Source organism: Electrona antarctica (assembly GCF_951216825.1).
Source record: "Electrona antarctica genome assembly, contig: scaffold_174, whole genome shotgun sequence".
Lineage (NCBI taxonomy): Eukaryota > Metazoa > Chordata > Actinopteri > Myctophiformes > Myctophidae > Electrona > Electrona antarctica.
Genome location: NW_027638311.1, coordinates 235,927 through 262,712, shown reverse-complemented (window position 1 = coordinate 262,712; position 26,786 = coordinate 235,927). Strand labels below are relative to the sequence as shown.

At 42.9% G+C, this 26,786-nt stretch overlaps 1 long non-coding RNA gene across 1 annotated transcript; it reads left to right on the top strand.

Annotated features, from left to right (window-relative positions):
- The first annotated feature begins 3,270 nt into the window (after positions 1–3,270).
- Positions 3,271–25,542, top strand: LOC306918181. The gene is made up of 2 exons (XR_013789295.1): positions 3,271–3,388; positions 23,626–25,542. It is a non-coding gene; the product is annotated as an uncharacterized lncRNA (long non-coding RNA).
- The last annotated feature ends 1,244 nt before the right edge of the window (positions 25,543–26,786 follow it).

The window sequence follows — 26,786 nt, the reverse complement described above, 5'->3', positions numbered from 1 at the left end:
AAATTTGTCTACCGTTCTAAAGTGACTTGTGTAATTCGGCGGATTAGCCCTCTCTTTTGGGTTAAGGAGCATTATAGAAGATTTTGAATTGTTAACTTTATATCCGGATATACTGCCAAATTGCTTAATAAGCTCCATAAGCACTGGTATTGACTGTTCCAGATTTTTAAGAAAAAGAATCACGTCATCAGCATATAAAGCAATTTGATGATCAAACCCGCCAATATTTATACCTGTAATTCTTGTACTTCCCCTCACCGCTACAGCAAAAGGCTCTATTGCGATTAAAAACAAAAGGGGGGATAAAGGACCTGTCAGTGTGTTTTAAGCATTATGTTATACTTTAGCGTTTGAAAAATAGCAGATCTACAAGCTCATACTTGTAGATCTGCTGTAGATCTGCTATTTCTGAATAATCGTGAAAATGTGGCGCAAATCTTTGAATATATATTCTTTCAGAGCGAACGTTTTTAACTCAAATCTTTGCTTCTGGGGGGGTCCTTGGAACAACATATTTTCAAATGGCGTCCGCAGCCAAATACAGATCATTCTGAGGGTCCTTGACATGAAAAAGGTTGAGCTCCACTAACATAGAAACATAGGTTTTTCAGAAAACCTTTAGGATTTAGAAGACATTTTTTCAGAATCGGCCTCAGGACTAAAATGGTTAAATACCTAGCATGTGATAGGGCCTCCGTTTACATCTTGCAAAATCACACAGACACAGGTCTGTTGTAAATGCACTCTGTGTCAATTCAAGATCTGATCACACAAGCCACCGGACTTGATGGTGATCAGAGATCAATTTGGCCTTAATGTTAATGCAATGTAAATGCAATGCATTAAATTAGAATGTATAGTGTAATAAAGAAAATTCAGTATATCCTGTTGTGCAGAAACATTCCGAGGCTTTCAAAGGCCACTGGCCAGTGAGTCGATGTGATCCCTTCATCTACGCCTTGGTCTGCCCCGGAAGACGCTCGAGAGCATGGTTCAGGCATCCTAACCAGATGCCTGAACCATGCACCTAAGCTGGCTCCTTTCCATGCAAAGAAGCAACGACTCTACTCCGAGTCTCTCTCGCGTGATTGAACTTCTCACCATATCTCTAAGGGAGATGCCAGCCACACAAGAAAACAAATTTTGGCCGCATGTATTCGCAACCTTATTCTTTCGGTCATGACCCACACACACGTCATGACCATACAGTTGGAGGCCATCGATATTGTCCTTTTCTTTTTGCTGAGGTTTGCGTGATCTGCGCAAAAGGACAGTTAACCCATTTTGGGCGGGAACCCCTTTTGGTGTTTTAAACATTGTTATAATTTAGCTATTGAAAAATAGAAGATCTACAAGCTCATAGCGCGCCACCGAGTGGCGCGCTACGAGCTTGTAGGTCTGCTATTTTTGAAAAATCGTGAAAATATTTATTTTAGAAAACTTGAGGATTTAGAAGGATTTTTTTTAAATTTTGAGGTCAGGCCTAAATGGGTCAAATGATAAGGGACAATATCGGTGGCACCCAACTGTAGGTCAGAGTAGGAACTAAGATTGTTCGGTAGACAGATAGCTTTGCCTCTTTGATCAGCTCTCTTTTCGTCACACCAGTGCAGTACAGCGACTGCAACACCACCCCTGTTGCTCCGATTCTCCGGCTGTATTTCTTCCATTCCCTACATTTTGGACCTGACAGCAAAGATATGATACTATATAATATGATACTATATTGCTGTAGGTATGGTACATTCCCTCACCATGTAATCGGCATTAACATTTCAGCAGCAACGGTAGTAAGTCCATTCTTACTAGGACTGATTAGTTGGAACCCCACAGGCTCAAAGCAACATGTTCTTCTGTGTCTGGTGGGACAGGAGTTGTTTGACAGAGCCTTTTCCTGGTCACCAAAGCAAACAAACGGGTGCAGTGGGGGTAATTTGTCTGCAATGACAGCCGTGCTTTGGTGTCCAGGGACATATGTACCCGCTTGTGTAATCACTGCATTTCAGGCACTTTTCAGAACAACGTTATTCAGCCAAAATGGGACAGTTCAGACAGTACCTTGAAACAAATACACTAACTGGATAGTGTATATATTATTTTATTGAATAGATTTATCTGTGTGACACTGCAAACTAGCGCCGTGCAAACTACTACTCCTGTGCAATGTGTGCATACTACCAGCAGGCCAAAGAATATTTTTGTAATTTCTGTCCTAGGCTATAGGGCCAATGTGTGCGTGCGTGCGTGCGTGCGTGCGTGTGTGCGTGCGTGCGTGCGTGCGTGCGTGCGTGCGTGCGTGCGTGCGTGCGTGCGTGCGTGCGTGCGTGCGTGCGTGCGTGCGTGCGTGCGTGCGTTGGATGGATATAAATGAGCGGGCTTGTGACTATGTGATCTGGGACTGTCTCCAAACAGACCTAAGCAGAATGAATGTGGCAGCTACTGTGTATACACACGCCTTGCGCAAACACACACACACACACACGCACGCACGCACGCACGCACGCACGCACGCACGCACGCACGCACGCACGCACGCACGCACGCACGCACGCACGCACGCACATACACACAGCCACATTCCTGGCAACATACAGCAATCTCTCCCACGCCCATCCATCTCCATCAGAGAGACTTCACCTGGAGCTGGAGAAGCTGCCACTCAGCCGGTCTCCACCCAGCTGGAGGCCTCAATCCTTGGGGGGTGCAAGCAGGAGCTCTGGGTGCCTGGGGGTCCGCTGTGCCAACCTCCAGACAGACAGAGTGACTGAAGCAATGGTTGCTCCATTAGTCTTCAGTGACAGGGATGAGGGTCGGCACGCGCACACACGCGCACACACACACACACACACACACACACACACACACACACACACACACACACACACACACACACACACACACACACACACACACACACACACACACACACACACACACACACACACACATTTTGTATCCTACTGTCGGAGAAGGTATATGAAGATATAGCACCAATGTCCTACTTTATATTGACAGTTGAGGCAGACATACAGTAGTGATTCCACTCGGATTAAATTCATATCCTGTGCAATTCTGAATCTCCTCTCCTCCCTCACTCTCCCTTCTAATCTCCTCAACTCCTATAGTTTTATCTTCCAGACAACTATAAGTTATTAATTATTTATCTTAACTGTGTGTGTGTGTGTGTGTGTGTGTGTGTGTGTGTGTGTGTGTGTGTGTGTGTGTGTGTGTGTGTGTGTGTGTGTGTGTGTGTGTGTGTGTGTGTGTGTGCAGGCAGTACCTAAGCCCATAGCCATGGAGCCATGTTGGAGCAGCAAGGCAGGAGTTCTGACGGTGCTGCTGTGTCTACCCAGAGTCCCCTCTGGCATACCTCCGCCTGGACAGTCTGGTAAAACACACACACACACACGCACACGCACACGCACACACACAGAGAGACTCTTATACAGTACTACACGTATAATACGCGAATAATACGCGTATAATACGCGAATAATACGCGAATACCATTTACGCATTATACGGGTATTCGCGTATTATACGCGTATTTGCGTATTATTCGCATATTCTTCGCGTATTATTATTACGTATTAATATGTATAAATACATATTATTTGCGTATTATTCGCGTATACGCGAATAATACACAAATAACTTTACCAATAACTTTACCACTCAATGCTACTTTCATACTGAAAAGTTCCAAATCAAAGTTACTACATAAAAAATACAATACTGCCAACCAGAAATACAAGATGAGAAGGAAGACATCAAAAGGACTGACACCAGGCAGCTTTATAGGTGAGCCTGGTCACAGGAGCCAATCACCAGCAAGGTCCACCTGGTAGTTAGCCACTCACATTCATACACCACTCAGGTGGCTTTTAGACGAGGATGGTGTTCATAAGAAACGGCAAAATAAAGTATCGTTTGCTGGGGTCCTTTTAGACGAGAAGGGTGTTCTCAGGAGGTGAAAACGCATCAAAGTGAAACCACCTCCCAGAGTGGAAATCTTTGAGAACGCCGTTTTATCCCTTCTCCGTGTAAACAGGCAAAACGGTGAATCCGCAAAACTTATGACATCATGGCTCACGTTGGCTCGCATCGCATATATTATTACATTGATGCAGAGCCATATAATTATGATATAATGGAGTTCCTGAACAAGCCTCCCTCCTCGCCTACAAAGCGCTGCTCATCAGCGATGGTGAATGTAAAACCATGATGTAAATAAAATGCCTTAATTGTGATAGGTGGCAGCCGCGGCAGCAGCGTTTATGTAGCCTAATGTATTATAAGATATATAACCATCCCGTGGCGCGCTCTGCCTGCATGCTCTGGGCTGTCTGTCACCACCATCACCCTCCCTGTGAATGAAAATACAAATTCAGTCCCCTCCCCAGGTGATTAAACAAAAAGGAATCACCCTCCCCTATTAACCTATTAATTAACATTACATTTACCTCAGTATTATTTATTCCTAACTTTAAGCTGGTAGCGTTTTTAATATGTGAGAAAATAAAGTGACCGCAAAAAACTGTCCGCTCCGAGGCTTGAACTCACGGCCAATGCAGACAATGGTCTCGTAGTCTAACACCTAACACAGCAAGCTATGTAAGTCATTGAAAAGTGGGGGTTGAAATGTGTACTTGTAGTGTGATTGACACGGGGAACAATGAAACTGTTGCGTGAAGGGGGAGCTGGCTCTTCTTCTTGTGCATAACGTGGGTGACTGGTCTATTTGGCCCGTTACCGCCACCTAGCGATATTACAGCGTTTTCATAAAGTGTGCGTTCTCGTGTAAAGGGTCAATAAAAACTGAGAACGCAACGGGACTTTGCCGTTTTATCTGGAGATGGTCGCCGTCTAAAAGAGGCGTCTGTCTACTCACACAAGCTGGCAACCACTCACTCAGGCACTCCTCACTCATTCACACAAACAGTGAGGGAAAAAGACAGAGCAACACAGCAATATAGACATTATGACCCTCAGGGAATAATACGCGAATATGCTTATAATACGCGTATAATATGCGTATAATACGCGAATAATACGTGAATACGCGTATAATATGCAAATAATTCGCGAATATGCGTGTAATACGCGAATAATACGCAAATTTGTGTATAATACACGAATAATACACGTAATACGCGAAAATACACATAATACGCGAATACGCGTACTGTATAATACACGAATAATACGCAAATACGCGTATAATACGCGAATAATATGCGAATAATACACGAATAATATGCGAATAATACGCGAATAATACGTGAATAATATGCGTATAATATGCGAATACGTGTATAATACGCAAATAATACACGAATACGCGTATAATACGTGCATAATACACGAATAATACACGAATAATAAGCGAATATGCGAATAATACGCGAATACGCGCATAATACGCGAATAATATGCGAAGAATACGCGAATAATACGCGAATACACGAATAATACGAAGAATACGAGGTCAAATTAACTCTTTGGTTACGTTAAACTAACCCCCCTCCCCCCCACCAGCTTAGCGGTAGTTTTTAAAACCAGTCAAACCATTTTTGAGTGGTGCAACCACTCCCTTACGGAGCTATGTGTGTGGCTGCCTGCCTGGCTGGGTGCCTGCCTGGGTGCCTGGGTGGGTATGAGCACGAAAATAGCATGGCTGTATTTCACCACCTGTGCGCAACCTAACATACACAAAAACACACACGCACATATTAACTGTATATATGATGATTTCGGGTGTGCCAGTACAGTACAGTGACAGTACAGTACAGTACAGTACAGTACAGTACAGTACAGTACAGTACAGTACAGTACAGTACAGTACAGTACACTACTCCACTACATCTCAGAGGCAAATATTGTACTTTTACTCCACTACATTTATTTAAAAACTTTAGTTACTTTGTATATTTTGATTATTAAATAACTTTTAATAATAACAGGACCTTCTGAAATAAAATCTAATTGAATTAGACTGACTTCAGGGAAAATGAGCATGCACAAAGAAAATCCCCTGCTCTCAGTGCTCACTAGTTTGAAAACACCACCCTGTGGCTTAATGGCCACACTGCACATTAAATAAATGTAGGGGTGTGGCTATGAATCTGGGGGTTGGACTAGGGGTGTAGCTGAGAAGAGTTACCTAGAGGTACCCAGAGAAACCTAGAGGCCCCAATTTGATACACATACAGATACACACGTGTGTGTGTGTGTGTGCGTGTTGGGGTAGTTATATTCCTATTGGAACATTTCATTTCAAGTTTAATCTCTGAGCGAAATCTACACATCTGCTTCGTATTGGATTTTTGTTTGCCTGTTTCGATGTTAGCTGTGTCAACTCAACTATATTTGCCTGTCAGTGCTCCATGAGCCTGCTAACTCTATAATGCAGCCAGACATAAAAGGAAAACTGGTCGCAGTTCTTGCCAACTAGCGAGAGTACCTGTAATACCTCTGCAGCTGCTGTTTATATCGCTGTAGATTTATTCTTTCTCATTTTTTCCAGCAATTGCTATACTGTATGTAAATCCCCAGTTATTAACATTTCACTCTTGCTGAAGGGTATTGGTCATCGCAATGTAATGGTTTACCGGCTGTGCGTTTGTGCATGTGGTGGTATGTTATTTGACAATTTGAGTGACATCTTCACCGTGCACTTAAATGTGGCACTACAAAGACATTATAAAATAGTTCCATTTCCTAACACTGCAGAATTACTAAATTCTAAAATAGGACGTTCTCGGTTCAATTACAATTTACAATTTAGGCATTCAGATGCTCTTAATCCAGAGCGATTTACAAGCAAGAACAAAAAAATTGGTAATACATCAAATACATCAAAATACATCATGAATCATACGCAAGCTAAGAACCTAACAGTGGAATATCTATATAATGAAACTATGCGTATACACTATAAATTGCTATGTCTACAAAAAATGCTATCTAAGTTACATAACTTCTATGCATACGCCTGTAAGGTCGTTGAGGCTACGGCAAGTGCTACGGAAAGTGCCACGTGGGCTAAGATGGAGTCTGAAGAGGTGGTTTTTCAATCTCCGGCACCTCCTGAGTTAGTTTCAAAATGTCCTTGAGCAAGACGGATACCAGAGAACTCGCCATTTTACCAAGTCGCCACGGCGAAAATTCTTCATCAATGTCTTCGTCGTTGTGCTAACATGCTGTCTTCATCGTTGTGCTAACATGCTGTCTTCATCGTTGTGCTAACATGCTGTCTTCATCAGTGTAGTATGTCAATCTCCCAGATGTTATAGTTCATTTCCAAAGTGATCAAATTATTTTATGCAATTAAATGGTCAGCTAGATGATGATAAATAGGTGAGCATGTGAATACCAATGATAAGTAGGCCTACCATTTCAGGAATTGTTTACTAATTGTTTCGGTACTTTGGTGTTTAAACTTTTAGCATTCCTCCTTTCTCTAGTGTTAACAACTATTCTCTCTCTCTCTCTCAATTCAATGTAATTTAAATGAAGGTGAAGTAAAACTAAAATGCACTAAATCGCGGCGAGTTGGTAAACTGGCGAGTTCTCTGGATACCAGCAAGACACCTAACCCCATAACTGCTCCTGATGAGCAGGATAGCACCTTGCATGGTTTATTCCACCATCGGTGAGTGAATGTAAATTATATTGTACAGTGCTTTGGAGAAATACTTGCTAAAAGTAAACATCTGCACTGCTTGACAAAGTTCCCTTCGGTTTTGTGGATTACAAATCATAACACAGCGCCTGCTTAATTGCCAATACCGATGCCCTGCCCCAGGCTCTATTCACAGCACGTCTGTGAGGAAACCTTCCACGTAGTGGAAGAAGGCCGCTGTGTCTGTGTCTGTGTCAGCTCTGCAGTCTGCTGCGGGATCGATTGTTCCCTCCAATGAGTCTTCCAGAGTTTCCACTGTGTGGAAGGGCGCGCTCATGTTGCCGCTATAGACGGACGACACGCGATATCTCCCTGTAGCCAGAGGCCACGGCGCGCGGCTGCACAAACAGCCCGGAGCACACGGACATTTTTAAAAACACTTCCTCACCAAAAACAAATGGTTTTACAGCTTGAAGCTTTGCGCATCGTCAGCATGCGGCCAATTTCCTCTCTCTTCTCCTCATCTTCTTTCGCATGCCCTTTATCTGTCTCTGACACACACGCACGCACGCACGCAAGCACGCACGCACGCACGCACGCACGCACGCACGCACACACACACACGCACCTTCAATTCTGTCAGAGCTTTATCGGTCTCAGTTTAGATCGAGGACCACAATTGAAATAAGTCTTTGACTTTTTGTGCTATCCTTGATTTTGTTTTTACATGTCATAACGCATAAGAGTAAAACAAACTACAAGCTTTCTACATCTCTCTCTCTCTCTCTCTCTCTCTCTCTCTCTCTCTCTCTCTCTCTCTCTCTCTCTCTCTCTCTTTCTCTATTTCGCTCACTTTAGTTGCTCGCTTGCTTGTTCTCTGCCTCCTTCAACTTTCTCACTCTACGTGTGAGTGCTGTCCATCAATCTGTCAGCTGGCTGGTGGTTTAAGTCTTGACCTCATGAAACGGACTGATATGTAACGGGAGCATGAGTGCGGAGGCCTTTGTTCCTCCAGGCAGGAAGTATAGAGCCTTCTGGGAGGTGAAGCAGATGACAGCAGAGAGGGGAAAATTGAGCACTTTGCAAGGTGATGTCTTTCAAATGCTGTGTAGAAAGCGAGAAAAAAAGGAGCCTATGCTTCAGGAGGAGCACTATACATCAGGAGCCTTTTAGAAGCTCCAAACGGCTACCTCAGGCTAATAGACGCGGGACGGAGAGAATTGCACATGGCTCAATCTGCAACAGGGGAAGAAAAAGAAAGGGTTGGAGAGAGCTTTGGGGTAATTGGCACAGTAGCTTTCCTTGGGAGAATAGCAGAACATCCTTTGAGAGGTAAATGGCAAAATACTGTAAAGGCATTTAGCCCAAATAATGTAGAAACCTTTTGCCCGGGCCCAGTGTGGAAAGATAGGGTCAGTGTGTAATTTAGGTATTATATGTCTACAATATATGTATTCAATCCTTGAATATGAAGTTTTGTATTACCTAACTTACTTAACGTGCACAAAAAAAAATCCATATGTAAAGAATAAAAACAACAAAATCACTCAACCTTACAGGGTTGAGTGATTTTGAATAATATATGCACACTGATTCATCTTAGTATCTAGTGATTTTCCATCAGCTTAGGGTTAGCAAGGTTCAGACCAGGCACACATGAGTGGGTAGTTTATTAACAGCACCATCTCTCTGGGAACATTGATCACGCCTACACGTAGTGAATGAACCGTGCGACCATTGACCCCAGTTAAACGGTATAGTTGGGCAAATCAACCACAGTAACTCAATATTGGAAAACGTTAACGCGATAAACTCAAGATGACCCGCACCCACCCCTTCTAACATACTGTAACTTGAATTGGATCTTAATTCCTCAGTGGGTTGAATTGGACTTTCTGAGGGAGGCGATGACAAAATACTCACGTTTCTTTGGGATACAAATTGTATTTTTATTTATTCTTTCGAACAACACATTTCATTTTATAATCAGATGAACTGCTTTCATTTGAATTAGAATGATTTGAACAATTAAACCCCTCCCCAACACATGCACGCACGCACAACATGGCAGGGAAGGAGATAGATGACATTTGTCATTGGTTTGATCCTCTCATGACCGGTCCTCTAGTCCCCCCCGCTAGGTAGAGAGCCTCCTCGGCCGGGGTCAGACAGCCAGTCGATCCTCTCATGACCGGTCCTCTAGTCCCCCCCGCTAGGTAGAGAGCCTCCTCGGCCGGGGTCATACAGCCAGTCCCCCCCGCTAGGTAGAGAGCCTCCTCGGCCGGGGTCAGACAGCCAGTCCATCCTGTGTTGACGTGGGTGTGTGCGTTGAAGCGCACTTCAAGCCTTGCCTTGCCTCCTCTCTCTGTCTCTGTCTCTCCGTCCCTCGGTTTTGTTTTCCTCCGCCCCTGTCCTCGTGCATTGCTCCGCGCATTGATCCTCTCCCTTGAGGCCTTATACCATTAACTGACCTGCTTAAGAAAGATAGATAAAGAGAGAGAGACAGACAGACAGACCCCGAGAGAGAGGGAGAATCTGCCCTTGCTGAGTTTGTAAAGTCGAAAAATCAACCCTCCATGAGTGCATAATACTCTTTCGAAACTGCATTTTCTGTAACACCACGCACGCACGCACGCACGCACGCACGCACGCACGCACGCACGCACGCACGCACGCACGCACATACACACACAGTGTCTTTGCAACATGTCTGCATGTAAAATGTAAATGTGCATTTATGCTGTCTGAGAAGGCGTGCATGTGTGGACCTCATACTGTAGGTGAATCTTTAAACTCTCAGGGACAGATTTATGTACATCAAATGTGTAGTGCAAATTGCCCAGTGCCTTAAGTGCAATTTGTTCTGTTAAGGTTTGTGGAATTAATGGCCAATTTACTAATGCAGCAGCTAATTACGCAATCAGCGCAAAAGCGTTTGAAGCCTAACTTGAAAGGTGCAGTGGACTGGTGGAGTTTGGAGCCTTCAACCATCTTGAGATTAAATTGGTATCAATTAATTAAGTGTACTGATTTGTTTTTTGATTTTTTTTTACACAATGCAATTAAGAATTTGGACAATTATTGCTCATAAAATACAATAATTAAAAATAAAACTCCTGGGATTTGGTGCCATATTACAGATTACAGGTCTGTTTCTGGATAATGTCTTGCTGTTTAGCGTGTTGAATGCATTTGGATATGTTGTAACAGCACATTCACCTGGGACAGGAAAGGGGGTTGTGATATTCCAGGTGTGGTGCTATTGTTTAGGGTTAGATTTGCTGAGGGGCATGCTGGTGAAATCCATGGCACAGAGTTTAATATAGGCTAATTAAGTTTTGATACTACTTCTTTTGATTCTCACATTTGGAGACCTATTGGTAAAAATGCAAGTAAATGCAGCAACAAGTATCCTTGCTGAACTCTGTCATCTCCACCCCAAGCTTCCTCTAATGCAGCATGCCTGTGCTGAATTGCACCTGCTCCTTTTGAGACGGCAAACTTTCCACTCAAACTGACCCTCACAAATTGCACGAATGTGTAATCAACCGGAAAACCACACGTATAGCTCATCCTGTTACAGTACTTGCACGATCGTCCCTTAACCCATTCTGGGCGGGAACCCCTTTTGGTGTTTTAAGCATTATGTTATACTTTAGCTATTGAAAAATAGCAGATCTACAAGTTCATAGCGCGGCACCGAGTGCCGCGCTATGAACTTAGGTAGGTCTGCTATTTTTTTTAAATCGTGAAAATGTGCCTGAAATCTTTGAATATATATTCTTTCAGAGTTTCAGTTTATAACTCAAATCTCAAGTCCCTGGAACCACATATTTTCAGATGGGGGTCGGCGGCATATTACATATACTTTTTGGGGTCCTTGACATGAAATATTGAGAACCACTGATATAGAACCATGAGAAATTTCAAAAAGACATTTTTTTTTATTTCGACGTCAGGCCTAAATGGGTTAAACGGATATACTGTACGTAAATGTAGACCTTTATTATTCTGTTTCAACTTCACCCAGCTGATGGCTGCTGAGACGGTCATGATTGATGTGAGCTCTAGGCGAGAGCTGTTAGGGTTTCAAAACATAGACCGGTGCCCTTCTGATTAGCAGGCGGCCTCTCTAGCCACATAAACTACGGCCACCCCCGGGCATAAAGGAGAGAAGAGCACTTTGCACACAAGGTGCTTTTTAAAATGAGCTTCCAGGGCAGTGCACCACACGCTCCGACTGCACAATGCCTCTGAAATGAATCACAAAAGGCTTAGTAAAATCTCTCCCTCAGAATGAATTATATAAGGAATGGTCTGAAGGACATGATAATAGTACTTTTTTATTTATTTAATCTTTTGCATAAATGTACAAGTCAGGACAGTAATACAGAACAAATAATGTTCTTATATTGCAGTAGAGGTTTAAAAACCCCACATCCTTACATACACCTAATATTTCATCATGACATTTCACAAAAAAACTAAAAATAGATTTCATGGGGGGGGCCCTATCATGGTGGGACAAAATCGGTGAAAAACGTGCATATTATTTTTTAAATATTCCTAAAAAAAGAGAAATGAAGTTGGGAACTTCTCCTTTGGTCCACCCATTCCAAAAGAAAATTGTGGGTGTATTGGATTTTTCTGGATTTTTCTCTATCACACTATCACTAAACACGGGTGAAATTCACCCGAACACCTGCCTGTAGGAAAAATCAGGGATGTGGGCAGGGAAACAATTACACATCAATTACACATCCTATGAAAGGGCTACCCTAGTGCAGGGGTTCTCAACCCATGGGTCGCGACCCCTTGGGGGGTTGCCAAATTATTTTGGGGGGTCCCCAAATTATTTTCAAAAAATGCATACACTTTCCTTAATGATTATATCTCGTTTCAGTATTAATTTATGATATATTTTCTCTATTATTAAAGGGACATTTCACCACTGGAAGAAACTGCAGTCACTCAATGTTAATAGTATTTGTAGTAGATAACAGTAGCACAATTTGATATTTGCATCCTATGGCCAGAAGTCTGTTTGTTTGACTGGATTGCTGAATTCCTACAATGCCCATAATGCTTCAGTGCACTTCCCCTCCTTGTGGAGAGGGAGGAGGCTGCATGGAGGTGTGACTTTATAGTCCAGGAAGGAAGTTAGACCATGTTCATGACCTCTTGAACATGGCTTCATAACTAAAATATCTAAAAAACCATATGACACACATACAAACCCCAAGAAAGTGTTCCTTGTGTCCTAAACATTATTAAAACTAGAAAAAGTGCCCTTCTGGGCACAGGTCTCCACCAGGAGGATAGGACTGTGTGAGATGTTTGGCAAAATGTTTAGGAGTAATATAAACATGTTTGCCTTTGATGGCAATTGGATGACAAAAATGTGTTTTGCAAAAATCAACCTGTTGGTGGCGCTATAACAGGCCAATGTGAAAAGGGTGGGATATATTCCTCAGCCTAGTAAGAAAATGTGTGAAAGATTTCACGTAAATTGCATGCTGCGTTCATGATTTGAGGCTTTTGTTCAAAACGGGGCAAACTGTGAAAGCCAATTATAGCCAATTAGGATGGAATATGAAATATCGGACAGATCCGACTTGAGCACATGACCATAGAGATACTGTGTAACGATTTGTGAGATTTTTGGACAGAATCTGGAGGAGTAATATCAAAAAATGTGTTTTACAAAAGTCGGCCTCCTGGTGGCGCTATAAAAGGCAGATGCGGAAAATGCAGGTCAAAGGTTTGTCCTTGGCCTCTAGGGAGTGTGCATGCAAAGTTTCACGCAGATCGGTGCAGTTTTAGGTAAAAAATGTGAAAAGCTGCCTCATGGTGGCGCTATAACAGGCCGTTCTGGAAAATGCGGGGCAGAGGTTCATCGTTGGCATCCAGGGAGTGTGTGTGCAAAGTTTGGCATCGACCGGGTTAACGGTGCCGGAGATTAGCTGGTAACAGACGGACGGAAGGACGGACGGACACACACACACACGGACAGACACACACACACACACACGGACGGAGTGCAAAACATACTCTCTCCCCATGCCTTCGGCCTGGTGGAGACAATAAGCTCTGGTTGCAAAAGGGGTGAAGTGGCCCTTTAAGGTTATTTATGCAGTCAGTTTGTATTGGCGGTGGGAGGGGGGGAGGGGGGGGGGGGGGTAAGGCGGGGGGTCGCGAGACGTGTCCAAAGCATTTCCGGGGGTCCCCGGCCAAAAAGGTTGAGAACCCCTGCCCTAGTGTAGTGGTTAGAGCATTCCTTTCATGTGGAAGGTTGTGGGTTTGCGCTATCCGCACGTAAAAACAAATCCGTACACATCCTATGAATGCCTTGAATTCATGGAAATGTTTTAATTTTTGTGTCATTCCTAACAAGACTCAGTAGGAGACTCTGCAAGTCTCCTACCGGAGACTCCGCTGGTCATCAAATTATTGGCTCAGGAATGTGTCAAAATGCCAGTTTTCCCTAAAGCTTTTTCCCTAAAGCATGCAAATAACGTGCTGTTTAACTAGCAAAATTGGAGGAGAACTCAAGACCGAAGCAACTGCATCCTGCGTTTAGGCACCACTGTGCCCTAAGACTGAATGGCATTAGCTGTACGTCTCTAGCAATGTCGGGTACGCATCTTGTAAAGTGCTGTGAGCTGATCTACCTGTTACTCCAAATTAAATTAAATTAATAATTGAAGTTTCACTACAATGACAAAGCTACTGCCAAGAGAAATGTAGCAAGCTCAGCTACAGTAACATGGAAAAAGTACTTAAATACATCATACAGTAGTTTTTCCCTTTTACAATGAACCCATTTAGCAGTGGCGGCCTTATATATGTTTCAATTGTTTCAATTGAAACGGGCCTCGAGCTTCCAGGGTCTCCCAAAAAAAAAAGTAGTAGTAGAAGTAATATTGCATTGCATCGCAGCCTTCCAATCAGCCTTGTCAATGATTCAGCCTCATCCTGTACATCCACTTACCTAGTTGGCAGCAGCTAATAATCACTGCAGGTACTCGACCTGTCACCCTGTGTTGTTTGGTTGTAATTGTTCCCACTTCCCAGTGTGTGCACTCACTGCACTAGCAGCGCTGAGAGTTGCGATTGCATCATGCTGCCTTCCAGTTATACCTTACAGTAATTTCAAGACAAAGTAAGAAATTGTTTAGTCAAGCTGCTTTTGTGTATTTTTCTACTTGGCTGTGTATGCTCATGCTTTGAAGTCCAATAATACACACAGAATTTTTTTTTTCCAATTGAACGGGGTCTCCCGATCCCTGCCATTTAGTTCCATGTCAATGCTATCTCAGTGATCAATAAAGCAGACGAGTCAGTCAAACAGATAGGCAGGCAAGCAGGCAAAAAATAATAATAATCTGATCAATTGTTCATTAAATACGCTTGTGTTGTCTGCTCTCACTGCTCCAAAAAAAGATGTTCTCCACATAATAACAAAAGCAAGTGTCGAGTGTTATTCATCTGTTTGTTTGTGTGTCAAACCACAGTAGCAACAGAAGGCTGACCTGCCCCAGACAGTAACAACACGGCAAAAATTCAACAAAACACATGTCCTCTATATAGCAACAATTTGAATAATTGATTGTGTTTCAAGAGTCATCTGAATTGAATACGAGTTGTGTTAAAAAGGAGGATCATGCATTATATCTCATGTCATATATCACTGCAACGTAAAACTACATGTATTCTACAATCTCATGTCGCCTTACTGTTAAAACATGTTACAGTCTTGTTTCAGCGAGGCAGGGTGTTTATATTGTTGTAATACAATGGTTTCATGGAAATCCAATGACATGACCTCTGTTTCATGCCATATATCTCTCACTGACACTGTTCCTCCCCATCTTTCCTGTCATCTCTCAGTGTTTCTCATAGCAGTGGTGGAAGTCAAGATGTACTCTGCATTTACTAAGTAAAAGTATCAATACCACAATGTAAACATACTCTGTTACAAGTAAAAGTTTGCTGTTCTGAATTTACTTGTGTAAAAGAAGGCTACTTTACCGGCATACAGTCTGGAGCAACGGAAGCTCGCAAATGTATCCTAATGTAACTAGACATCACATAAGCATATATATAGCTTGTTGCTTAGCAGAAAAGGAAATACAAAAATAAAATGTAAAGATATTTTAAAATATATTTTCGTGAACAGAAAAGGCAGCTTCCTTACTCGGAGGTGTAGTTTCAGACTTTATATAGCATTCGGCGATTGTGGAATAGTTGTCTGGCTACGTGAGACTACTTCATCCTACGTGAGACTACTTCATCCTACGTGAGACTACTTCATCCTACGTGAGACTACTTCATCCCGGCACCTAGGCTCCAGATCCCCACGTTTTGTTGCATGCCACTCCCCATCTCACTCCCTAGTTCCTGTCAGCCGCTACTATCCTATCAATATTTATGAAGGCATTAAAATCTTAAAAAATTCGAAATGTTGTGTAAATCTACAAGCCCACAACGCATCGCTTTTTGCAGTGTATTGATAATTTGGAAATACCTCAAAAGTGTGCTTAAGTACAGTACTTGGGTATACAGTTACTTTACACCCAAAAGTATGATGAGATATTCAGACACGGCTAATTTCATGGTCAAACTCAAAGCAAGAAACATCGGTATCTGCATGTCTCAAAATCAAATGATCAGAATCGGATCGGGAACAAAAATACGTGATCGGGACATCACTAGTTCTGGTGCCAGTGACAAACCATTGAGCGCTCTTGCTGCATGCTATCGAATACATTCTTGTGCCCTGAAATCCCCCCAAAGTGTACTGTAGGTAGGTACTGTATGAGAAGTGAAGAGAAGTGGTTTAATTCCAAGGTAGTTTGCTTGGACTCATGAGGTTTGGGCATATGGACAAGCAGACACTGACAATATGTCTATGTCTGGAGGTTGGCAGGCACAACTACAGTACACAAACCTCATTTACATTTATACCTATAGCATTAAAATATGGTGATTAGATGGAAATCCAACCGCGCTTATTTGCATAACCCATTAAGACCCGAGAGGCCTTGTAAGTCGGTAGTTCCCAGTCTCACACTTTCAAAAATGTTCAAAAATAGCAGATGTACAAACTTGCAGCGCGGTCCAGGTGTAGCTGAGATGCATTGGAGACACATTTGAATACATTGCCAATAAAGTGTAAAAGCAATCCACATTCAAAAAGACATGTGTGGAGGATAGATGTGTGCACAGATGCAACTACTGTCAGAAGTAGGCTACTCCTAAAGTAATATGATTACGGATGTTCAAGTGTTTAAACGGAGACAACGACGTGCTCATCAATCATTATTAAATAATGACTACTAATAATGTTGTGCCCACACACATTTTTTGTGTGGGCATATAAATAATATTAATGTACCTGCTAGGGACACATTTCCATCCAGACTTCATTTCATTACATTTCATTACATTTCCATGTAATCCTATTAAATATCTGGATTCAATCTTGACACCATGTATAAATTGGGCCTTGATGATGATGTATTTTGTAATATATTGAGGTCTGTTTTCGCTTCTCATTTTAATGTTAAAGCTCACATTATTTCTCAAGTACGTTGTAGGGATTTCTATTGTTAGTCCACGTACGTTATACAGTAGATTACTTATTGCAGTAAGGGCATCCATTTATCCAACTAGTTTTCAATCAGTCTTGTCTTTTCTGTCTGTCTCTTTCACTCTCTTTCTTTCTCTGTCTCTGCTCAGGCCAGTGTGAGAAAGGATTACACTCTGTACAAGCATGGGAAGTCTCTAAGCTCTTGTATAGCTTCCCTCTGATCTGGAAGACAGACAGATGCACGCACGCACGGACATGTGTGTACACATGGATAAAGGCCAACCTGACTGACTGACTCAGAGGATGGACTTGTGTGCATGCATCCGTGCGCGCGCACGCACGCACGCACGAACGCACGCACGCACACACACACCTTCACTCTTTCTTTCCTTCTTTTTTTCTTTCTTTCTTTCTCTTCCTTTTCTCGCCCGTCTTTAGGCCTGAGCCTTTTGCAACCACAGTTGTTTTATCGATTCACTCACAGTGGAGCTTAATCAGTCCTGTTAACAAATTAGCAGGCTGCATATCAATGTGTGCTGCTGCTGTGTGGCTAGAGAGAGACACACACAGAGAGACAGACAGACAGAGACTGAGAGTGAGTTACACTGTGGGCTAGATTCAGTGCTCTAGCCTCTCTTCTGAGCTTAAATAGTGGCTCAGTATAATGAAAGTGATGCATGGTTCTTACAGAACTAATCTGCCTTCTCAGCAGCACAGATAGAGGAGGGGAATCACAGACTGACAGAGAGAAACTGAGATGAACGACACGTGTGGCAAGTTCTTGGATGTATTTGTTGGAGCCTAGATAGAATGACTGGTGAAGCAGGCAGGCAGGCAGGCAGACAGGCAGGCAGGCAGGCAGACAGACAGACAGGCAGACAGACAGACAGACAGACAGACAGACAGACGAATGAGGAAGTTGTTGAACGTGTGCAGTGGGAGGTAAGAGCACGTGGCGACGCCCCCTCACCCACCAAAAACAGGATTTGCATATCGCCGCGGCAGCACTGAGAAGATAAGTTGCCGCGGTTACGCTTTGGTAAATCCCCCTTCTTCGAATTTTTCCCCCTTTCCTGCAAGGATGATTAGTGGACCCCTTCCTCTGTTCTGCTTCATCCCTCCATCTCTCTGATCCTCTCTCTCTCTCTCTCTCTCTCTCTCGCTCCCTCGCCTTCCTCCTGAGCTTAATCTCAGTTTTTATCATCTCTTTGGCTCCTATTCCAAGCCCGGAGAGCTACGTGATCTTCTTTAGCTACAATGTATCAGTTCTGTCTCATGGGAGTTACCTTACAAGCAGAACAGAAAAGGTACATTTTGACAAAAAGTTAACATTTTCTTATTATAATTTCCTCATCATCACAGTTGTAAAAGGTCATTAGTATCGATGATAAATTGCTGTGTAAACTTAACGTAATAAAGATACATTCCTACTGTCGTCTCACTCAACATTCATCTTCTCTGTGCCCTATATTCAGCTTTCTCATTCATTTCGTCCCAATGATGGTTAAATCCTTTGCATAATGTTCTTCAATTTTTTTTTGCTCCATTGAACTGCTGTATCCAATGTTAATTTACACTTTCTTACTCTAGATCTGTCATTTTGTGTGATGTGCGTGCGCGCGCATGACGTGCGTGCGCGCGCATGACGTGCGTGCGTGCATGACGTGCGTGCGTGCATGACGTGCGTGCGTGCATAACGTGCGTGCGTTAGTGAGGGACAGTGTGGCCATACTTCAGACAGATATGTGATTAGTATGAGCAGGTCTTGTGGTGCAGGTGATGTTTCTGCTGTGAACAGCTGTTGTGTCCAGGCCCCACATATCTATGAGTGAGTGGGTAACGAGCACATCACACAAGGTTAAGTCAGGTAAAGGCTTCTGTGTGCTCTCTCTCTCTCTCTCTCTCTCTCTCTCTCTCTCTCTCTCTCTCTCTCTCTCTCATATGTTCTCTTCTCGCTCACGTTTGTCATCTGTCAGTCACTCTCCACTTCATTCCAGGTATGACTGACTATTAGACTCACTTTTATGCTGCTAAAGCTGTTCTAAATCGGCATCTGCTGATGTAATCTGTACCTGGAGAAATCACAAAGTGAGCAGTATGTTTGACAAAGGTTTGACTAATGCTTATTATTATACATAAGCTAATGGATGGAAAAAGGAGAGGAATGGTTGCTTTTTAAAACAACAAGCAAAGAATGTTCAGAAATTGTCAAGAGAGATGGTGGAATGATGATGCATCCACACAGTAATGTGTGCACCGTGCACTGACTTCTACTTGTCACTGGTCTTATTTATTCAATTTATTCCCCCCCCTTTTCTTTTGCTTAAATTTAGAGTAGCCAATTATTTTTTAAGCCTTTTTTCTCTCCACAATTTAGTCGTTACGCCAATTAATTGAATCCTTCCCACACACATTTCTGTGTTGTCACTGCTGTTGCATCCTACTGACTCACCTGCCAGAGGAGCCCAAACCAGGAGGACATAGAGCCTTCATTATACTCCTCCCGCCCAACACTCCTTGCTGACAGGTAGCCTATAGCAGGGGTTCTCAACCCATGGGTCGCGACCCCTCGGGGGGTCGCCAAATTATTTTAGGGGGTCCCCAAATTATTTTCAAAAAAAAAAGGAAAAAAAAGAGATTTTTTTAAAAATTGTATTTTCACGATTTTTCAAAAATAGCAGACCTACAAGCTCGTAGCGCGCCACTCGGTGGCGCGCTATGAGCTTGTAGATCTGCTATTTTTCAATAGCTAAATTATAACTGCTTAAAACACCAAAAGGGGTTCCCGCCCAAAATGGTTAAGGTTATTGTAGCAGTCAATTTATATTGGGGGTCGGGAGGGGGCGGGGGTCCCGAGACATTGCCAAAGCATTTCCGGGGGTCCCCGGCCAAAAACGTTGAGAACCCCTGGCCTATAGGAGTACATGCAATGACCATTATCATTCCCTCCCCCGAACACGGGCCAGTTGTGTCCGTGTAGATGCGTGACAAAGCTGGTTGCACCACGGTTGAATTCGAACCCACAACCTCCGTCGTGGCGGGCCAGGACTTTACCACCTATATTTATTCAATTTCAATGTTTCTAGCCAACACTCTATCACAGTGAAATAGGATGTTGTTGTGAGTGTGATTCACACTCACAACAACATCCTATTTCAGTCTTCTACTGTGGCGACTGCATGGAGATGTCAGTACAACAACGGATCTGTTACAGATTTTACCAGCAGCATTTTACCAGATTATGTGGAGAATTCCAGGGTTCATTTAACTCTTGACGAGTGTACAAACGAATGCATTTAACGGCAAAATGTTCCAGTCACACAGCCAGTGTGTAGACTATAGCGCTGCTTTCTATAATACCTGAACAAACTGAAAGTGTGCAGTCTTATCACTGAGAGGGATAAACCCTTCCCCAACAGGACAGAGTCTACACTGGAATGTATTACTTTTGAAGTCTAATAGTGTTATAAGCTTATTAAAGGTCCTCTGTTGACATACCGGGACTTTTAATTTCTGTTTCACTATGAGAAATGTATCTTCCACATATTTTCTCAGACTATAAATCCATATTTCAAAGAAAACACTTTAAAACGGCATTGCATTCCTAAAAGGCATATACAATCAAATAAAGACAGCAAAGTTACATTCACAGCTGACAAGGTTTTGTAATTGAAATGTCTGCACCCAGCAGACTTGACATTAAATAATGCTAATCAAAGCATTGGGCTTTGTTGTTTCCTCTCCTTGGAGATTATTGCATTTGGCCATGTCTGTCTGTCTGTGTGCGTGCGTCTGTGTGTCTGTCCATTGCTAATTTGGCTGGGGGAGGTATAGGGAACTCTAGCACAATGTTATGCTGCGTTCACATGGGCAGATGCAAAAGATACAAAGCTACACAGACAGTGTATTTGTAGATGTTAAGCAGCAGGAGGACATTGTTAGCAGCTCAATCACTGTAACATTCCAACACAGATACAATGAATTACTCACCTAATGCTGCATGGGTTCCATGTTTAAGTATTTCCAAAGTGTGTACATTGTTTAAGTGACAGCGACTAGTGCTGACTCTGAACGGAATCACTTTCCCTTTCAGTTTCAAAAACTGTCATGGCAGCTTGTTTATAACACGAAATGGACTTCCTCTATCTGACGTCCTCTTCAAAATAAGAGCCACTTGTGATGATTAGTCAACACTAGTTTTATTTCTAAGTTCTATACTTACAGGACGTTAATATCTCTTTTGAGTTCCTTGCTGTGTCGGAATGCTGTGTCAGGAATGGATTCTCTAAATTCGTGTCTGCAGCTGTTTGATCTGCCGCGTGTCAAACATTTTGACGACGCATGCGCACTGGCGCACCTGTTGTGTGTGGCCCTGTTAATAATAACAGAACAATCATTCCTCCAGGCTATGGCGCGGAACTAGCCAATTGCAGTCACATAATGTATAATGTATTAAAGTACAAGTAAATCCCGGTGGGATCTTCTTGTAGAACATACGATATATCCGACAGACCACACGTATTTGATGATGTTTTATAATTGTCCTAGACAGGCAGACAGACAGACAGACAGACAGACACTAATGTTTGACATTGCATGAGACAGTGTTATTATTTAGGCATGTTTCCTAGCATGTGCTCACAGCTGTGTGTAATGCACGCGCACGCACACACACACACACACACACACACGCACACGCGCACACCAAGTAGCTTAGTAATCAGCTTTCCCCTTTCCATCCACCGACAAAAAGGGAAGGAAAAAAAATACAGGAATCACTTGAGTGTGAAATGCTGAAAAACAAACTGCTTCCAAATCATATCAAGAGTGCAGAGCTGTTTGACTGTTGTGTTTATTTGGCTGCTGCATGGAGGCAGATTGCGCTGTCCTTTCCTAACAACCGTGGATTGTCAGCCCTATGGCTGTATGTCGGAGACAGCCGCCCTGTGTAGACTGACTCCAGACCTGCCTTAACTCTATGGCTGTACATCGGAGACAGCCTGTATAGACTGACTCCAGACCTGCCTTAACTCTATGGCTGTACATCGGAGAAAGCCTGTATAGACTGACTCCAGACCTGCCTTAACTCTATGGCTGTACATCGGAGACAGCCTGTATAGACTGACTCCAGACCTGCCTTAACTCTATGGCTGTACATCGGAGGCAGCCTGTATAGACTGACTCCAGACCTGCCTTAACTATGGATGTACATCGGAGACAGCCTGTATAGACTGACTCCAGACCTGCCTTAACTCTATGGCTGTACATCGGAGACAGCCTGTATAGACTGACTCCAGACCTGCCTTAACTATGGATGTACATCGGAGACAGCCTGTATAGACTGACTCCAGACCTGCCTTAACTCTTTAAACCATTGGTTTTCAACAGGTGGTCCGTGGACCACTGGTGGTCCGCGGAGGTATTGCATGTGGTCCCTGACCATGCATTTAGTAATGTATAGGATTTGTTGATTTGTTTTAAATGTTCTTTCCACTAAATGAGAAACCGTGAACTGAAAGACCTGGTGACCTATGATGAGTCCATCTATGTAGTCATTTACTGACAAGTTGGAGTTCAAGAAATTCAACAGAAAAGGGGAGTTAGCATCTCAAGAAGGGGCAAGTGCACCGAATTGTCTGGTTGAGTCATTATTATTATTAGGACATTTTACCAGTAGTAGTCAACGGTTGAGAAACAGTGGGATGTATACACATGGGATGCATAGCAAGTGTTAACTTATAAAAGCACTAATCTTATAGCCCATATAGCTCAACCTGGGGACCACTATTGTGTTGGGTGGGGACCCAACACAATAGTGGTCCCCAGGTTGATTCTAAGTCAGGGTGGTGGTCCCTCGTTCAAAATCAGTTGAAAACCCCTGCTTTAAACCATCATCAGTAGCAGCAGCACTGCCGTGTCTGATGTCTTCGCTGCATCCTGCCTGTTACACTCTTAGTCTTAACCCTTTAAGCCCTATTCAAAGAATTTTGCACAACATTTCTGCAAATGTTTGAACATGCCTGAACATTTCTGTTTGCCTATAATGATATGCACCCAAAACAGGGATGCCAGGTTGAAAGTGGTGAAATCCATCATCGTCAGATACACAAGCTGTGGGAGAAAGTGGGATACGAACCAGCAGAGAGAGAGAGAGAGAGAGAGAGAGAGAGAGAGGGTGTGAGAGAATGGCACAAAGATGTTAAAGAGGGTGGAAGAAGAATGGGGATGGAGGCGTTCAGACATGTGTCTGTACCTCTCACACACAACTCCTCCTCCTTCCTTTTTCTTCATCCATCTCCTCAGCTCACTCTCTGAACCCCCGAAAGGGAATGGACACGTTTGTAGGTTTCAGAATGTACATGTTGTGCATGCTATTGACTCTCTTAACTTTCCGTATCTCCCCCTCTAGGCATCGCCATCGCCAGTGCCTTGGTGGACACATCCCAGCAGAGGACTATGGAATTCAAAGACAGAGGTCACAAGCACCACAAACACTACACCGTCTACCACCAAGGGACCTGCGTTTGAACTGTCGCGGACAGCATCTCCAAACTCCTGGGGCCAGTTTGGTTTGGGTGGGTGAACTTTAATTAACTTTATTCAGGCTGAAGGAAGCTCAGACACCAAGCATAAAGGGCCTCGTGGACGTAAACTGACCCCAGACCTTTGTGGCCGGCGAGAGACAGAAGGGTCGTAACCACTAATCCCATCGTCGGGTTCCTGCACTGCGTAAAAACCGAGTTCACATTCCACATTTCAACCTTTCCTTTTGAACACTTCTTCCCTATCGGGGGGGGGGGGGGGGGTGTGTGTGTGTGTGTGTGTGTGTGTGTGTGTGTGTGTGTGTGTGTGTGTGTGTGTGTGTGTGTGTGTGTGTGTGTTGGCCTCTACAGCTGAGCTGCAAAGCCAACACTGGTGAAAATAAAACGGGGAGCTTAATGTCCCAGGTGGGAGACAACAGGAATGTTTACTGTACCTCTCCACTAATATCCCATCCCTGTCACCACAAACTGCCCCTTGGCTGCCCTGGGGCTCTGCTCAGGGGTCCAGGGACTGTTCTCGTCTGTCTATCTACTGTATGTGGTCCCCCACAGCACAGAGACATGGGAATACTTTCTTTTCAAGATAAACCAAACTAAATTCTTCTGAGCTCAGCTGAGTGGAACTAAGCTAAACGTACTGTAGCTGAACTGAAGCGAGCGTGGTGGAGCTGGACTGAAATGCATCGCCTTACTTCACACCGGGCATATTTTTTTAGGGCTATGGTGAAGACTGAAGACAATGTTAAATGGATTGTTCTTGCACCAATGCAACACTGCATTGTCCCACACTGTGGTACACTGCTTTGTTGTCAGTTGATGACCGCTGAGGCCTCATACACACATGCAGAACGCATGTTCTGTGTTATGTATGTGTTTGGTGGCCGCCTCAATCCTTTTCCAATGGGAGTCACATGGTTTGACCAAACATTTTTGTTTAATGGGCAGAACACAGGCATCAAACACAAATGTTTGGTCAAACCATGTGACTCCCATTGGAAAAGAATAAGGGCCTTTCTCGGCCCCACCCCTCTCCCATTTGTTTATATTGTGTTTAGGATCCAAGATGGCCGCAGCACCAGGAGGGGGTGGGAAAGGCCCTTAAACACAGACAAGACACGGAACATGTGTTTGATACATGTGTATGATGCCTCACAGAGAAAGTCTCAAAGACTTAAGATTACTGCTGTTGTGAGATTTAAAATACTGCATCTTGTTTTTAAGATTCTTGGATGTCATAATCGCTATCCAAAATGTTCTGCTTTGTGACATTTATTTAATGTGCGTGTCTGGTTTCTTTTTGTTCCTTGCACCAATGTTCAATGTTGTAGGTCTTGATCTATCTGCTCAGGTGTTTTGCATCAGAAAGGTTCTATCATATGTAGCTAAGGGTTCCGTGCCCGTAGGAGCTATGGGGCCTTATACACATGTATGCACTAAGACAAATGCTTTACCACTAAGATTATACCCTACGTGAGACAATATTTTGCAACATTATGGTCCAAATGTAATGTTTATCATGGTATGTGACGTTACAGTATAGATTTTGTTGCCAGACAGTTTCACACGACTAATGATGGGAGACATTGTTTATTCAGCCATTCCTTCATCCGAACTGTGTGTAGGTCTCTCCTCAGTGTATTCTTCATTCAGTATCATGACTGTCAAGTTGTTTTGTGATCTAACAAAAGATGAACGCGTCTTCTTATGACTTATGTTCTGTATTTAATACCTGTGATTATGCAAATAAATGCTATGAAACTATGATTTTCAAGGTTTTAAAAGTGCACTAATGTTTTGTTTAACCACAGGACCACTAAATCCTTCATTAAGTAATGCATTATTGTGAGTATGTCATCACTCGGAGAACCTCATGTTTATGCCCTGTTCGAGACCTATTTGTCTTTTCACTTTGAAATGTTCAGTGTTTTATTCACGGATCATTTCTTTGTATGCATATCATGGCAGGTTTTATGTGAAGTCATGGCATTAATCCTAACGGCATATTTGTTTTAATCAGTTGTGCACACATTATGGCATTGTTTTTATGCACTTATCTGTTCTATACACTCAACCTGATATGATCTAAACATGTCATTTTGCATCGACTTGTGGTTGAAATGTATTTGAACCAAGGGCAGCTCACCGCAGCATTTTTGCGCATACAAGCATAAAAGGAAAATAATGTACATTTCCAATTAAAACATTTTGATGCCTCTGTAAGTGGATCTTGTGTGTGTATGTATACTGTATATCCTTCGCTCTCGTGTTATGGGAGTACATTGATCAGTGTATACAGGATGTTAATGGGGTCAAATGTCCATCTGAGCCAACAGTATAGACCTTGCCACCCAACACCCTTGATAGAGTTACAAGAAACCCTGGCTCAGCAAAATGTATGTACCATCAGAGAGCATATAGCATTAAACAACAGGAAACACACCAGGGCAAAATAGTGTCTAAAACTCAAGCATAATATGCTTGAGTTTTAGACACTATTTTGCCCTGGTGTAATAAAATACACACCTTTAAAAACTCAAGCATATTATGCTTGAGTTTTTAAAGGTGTGTATTTTATTTCCTAACTGTGAATTCCATGGTTTACACATTTCCAAACAGAATCTGGCAAGCATGTCATCTCACAAACTACATAATCCTCCAAGACCTCCATATATAGATGCTTTGCTTAGCAAAGCATCTAAGGCTTCAGTTTCAGAACAAATGAATATACTGACAGAACAATTGTCTAGCTGCTAACAATAGCATAATCATTTGCATAGGCCTATAGCTCTTCAAAATGTTGGCGACAGTAAAACATCACATCCCTGACAGTTTTATGGCTACTAATAATTTTGGTGTAAACTACGAATAATGATTAGACGAATTAAGACCAATTGACCTTCAATGACAGTGACGGATCATTTTGAATTTTAAAAATAAAATGTCTGGAAAATGTAGGCTACAGGATGTTATGAAAGCTATACAGCATGTTGTACTGCGCTTAGTGCGCTATCAGTTCATTTCTGTTCTC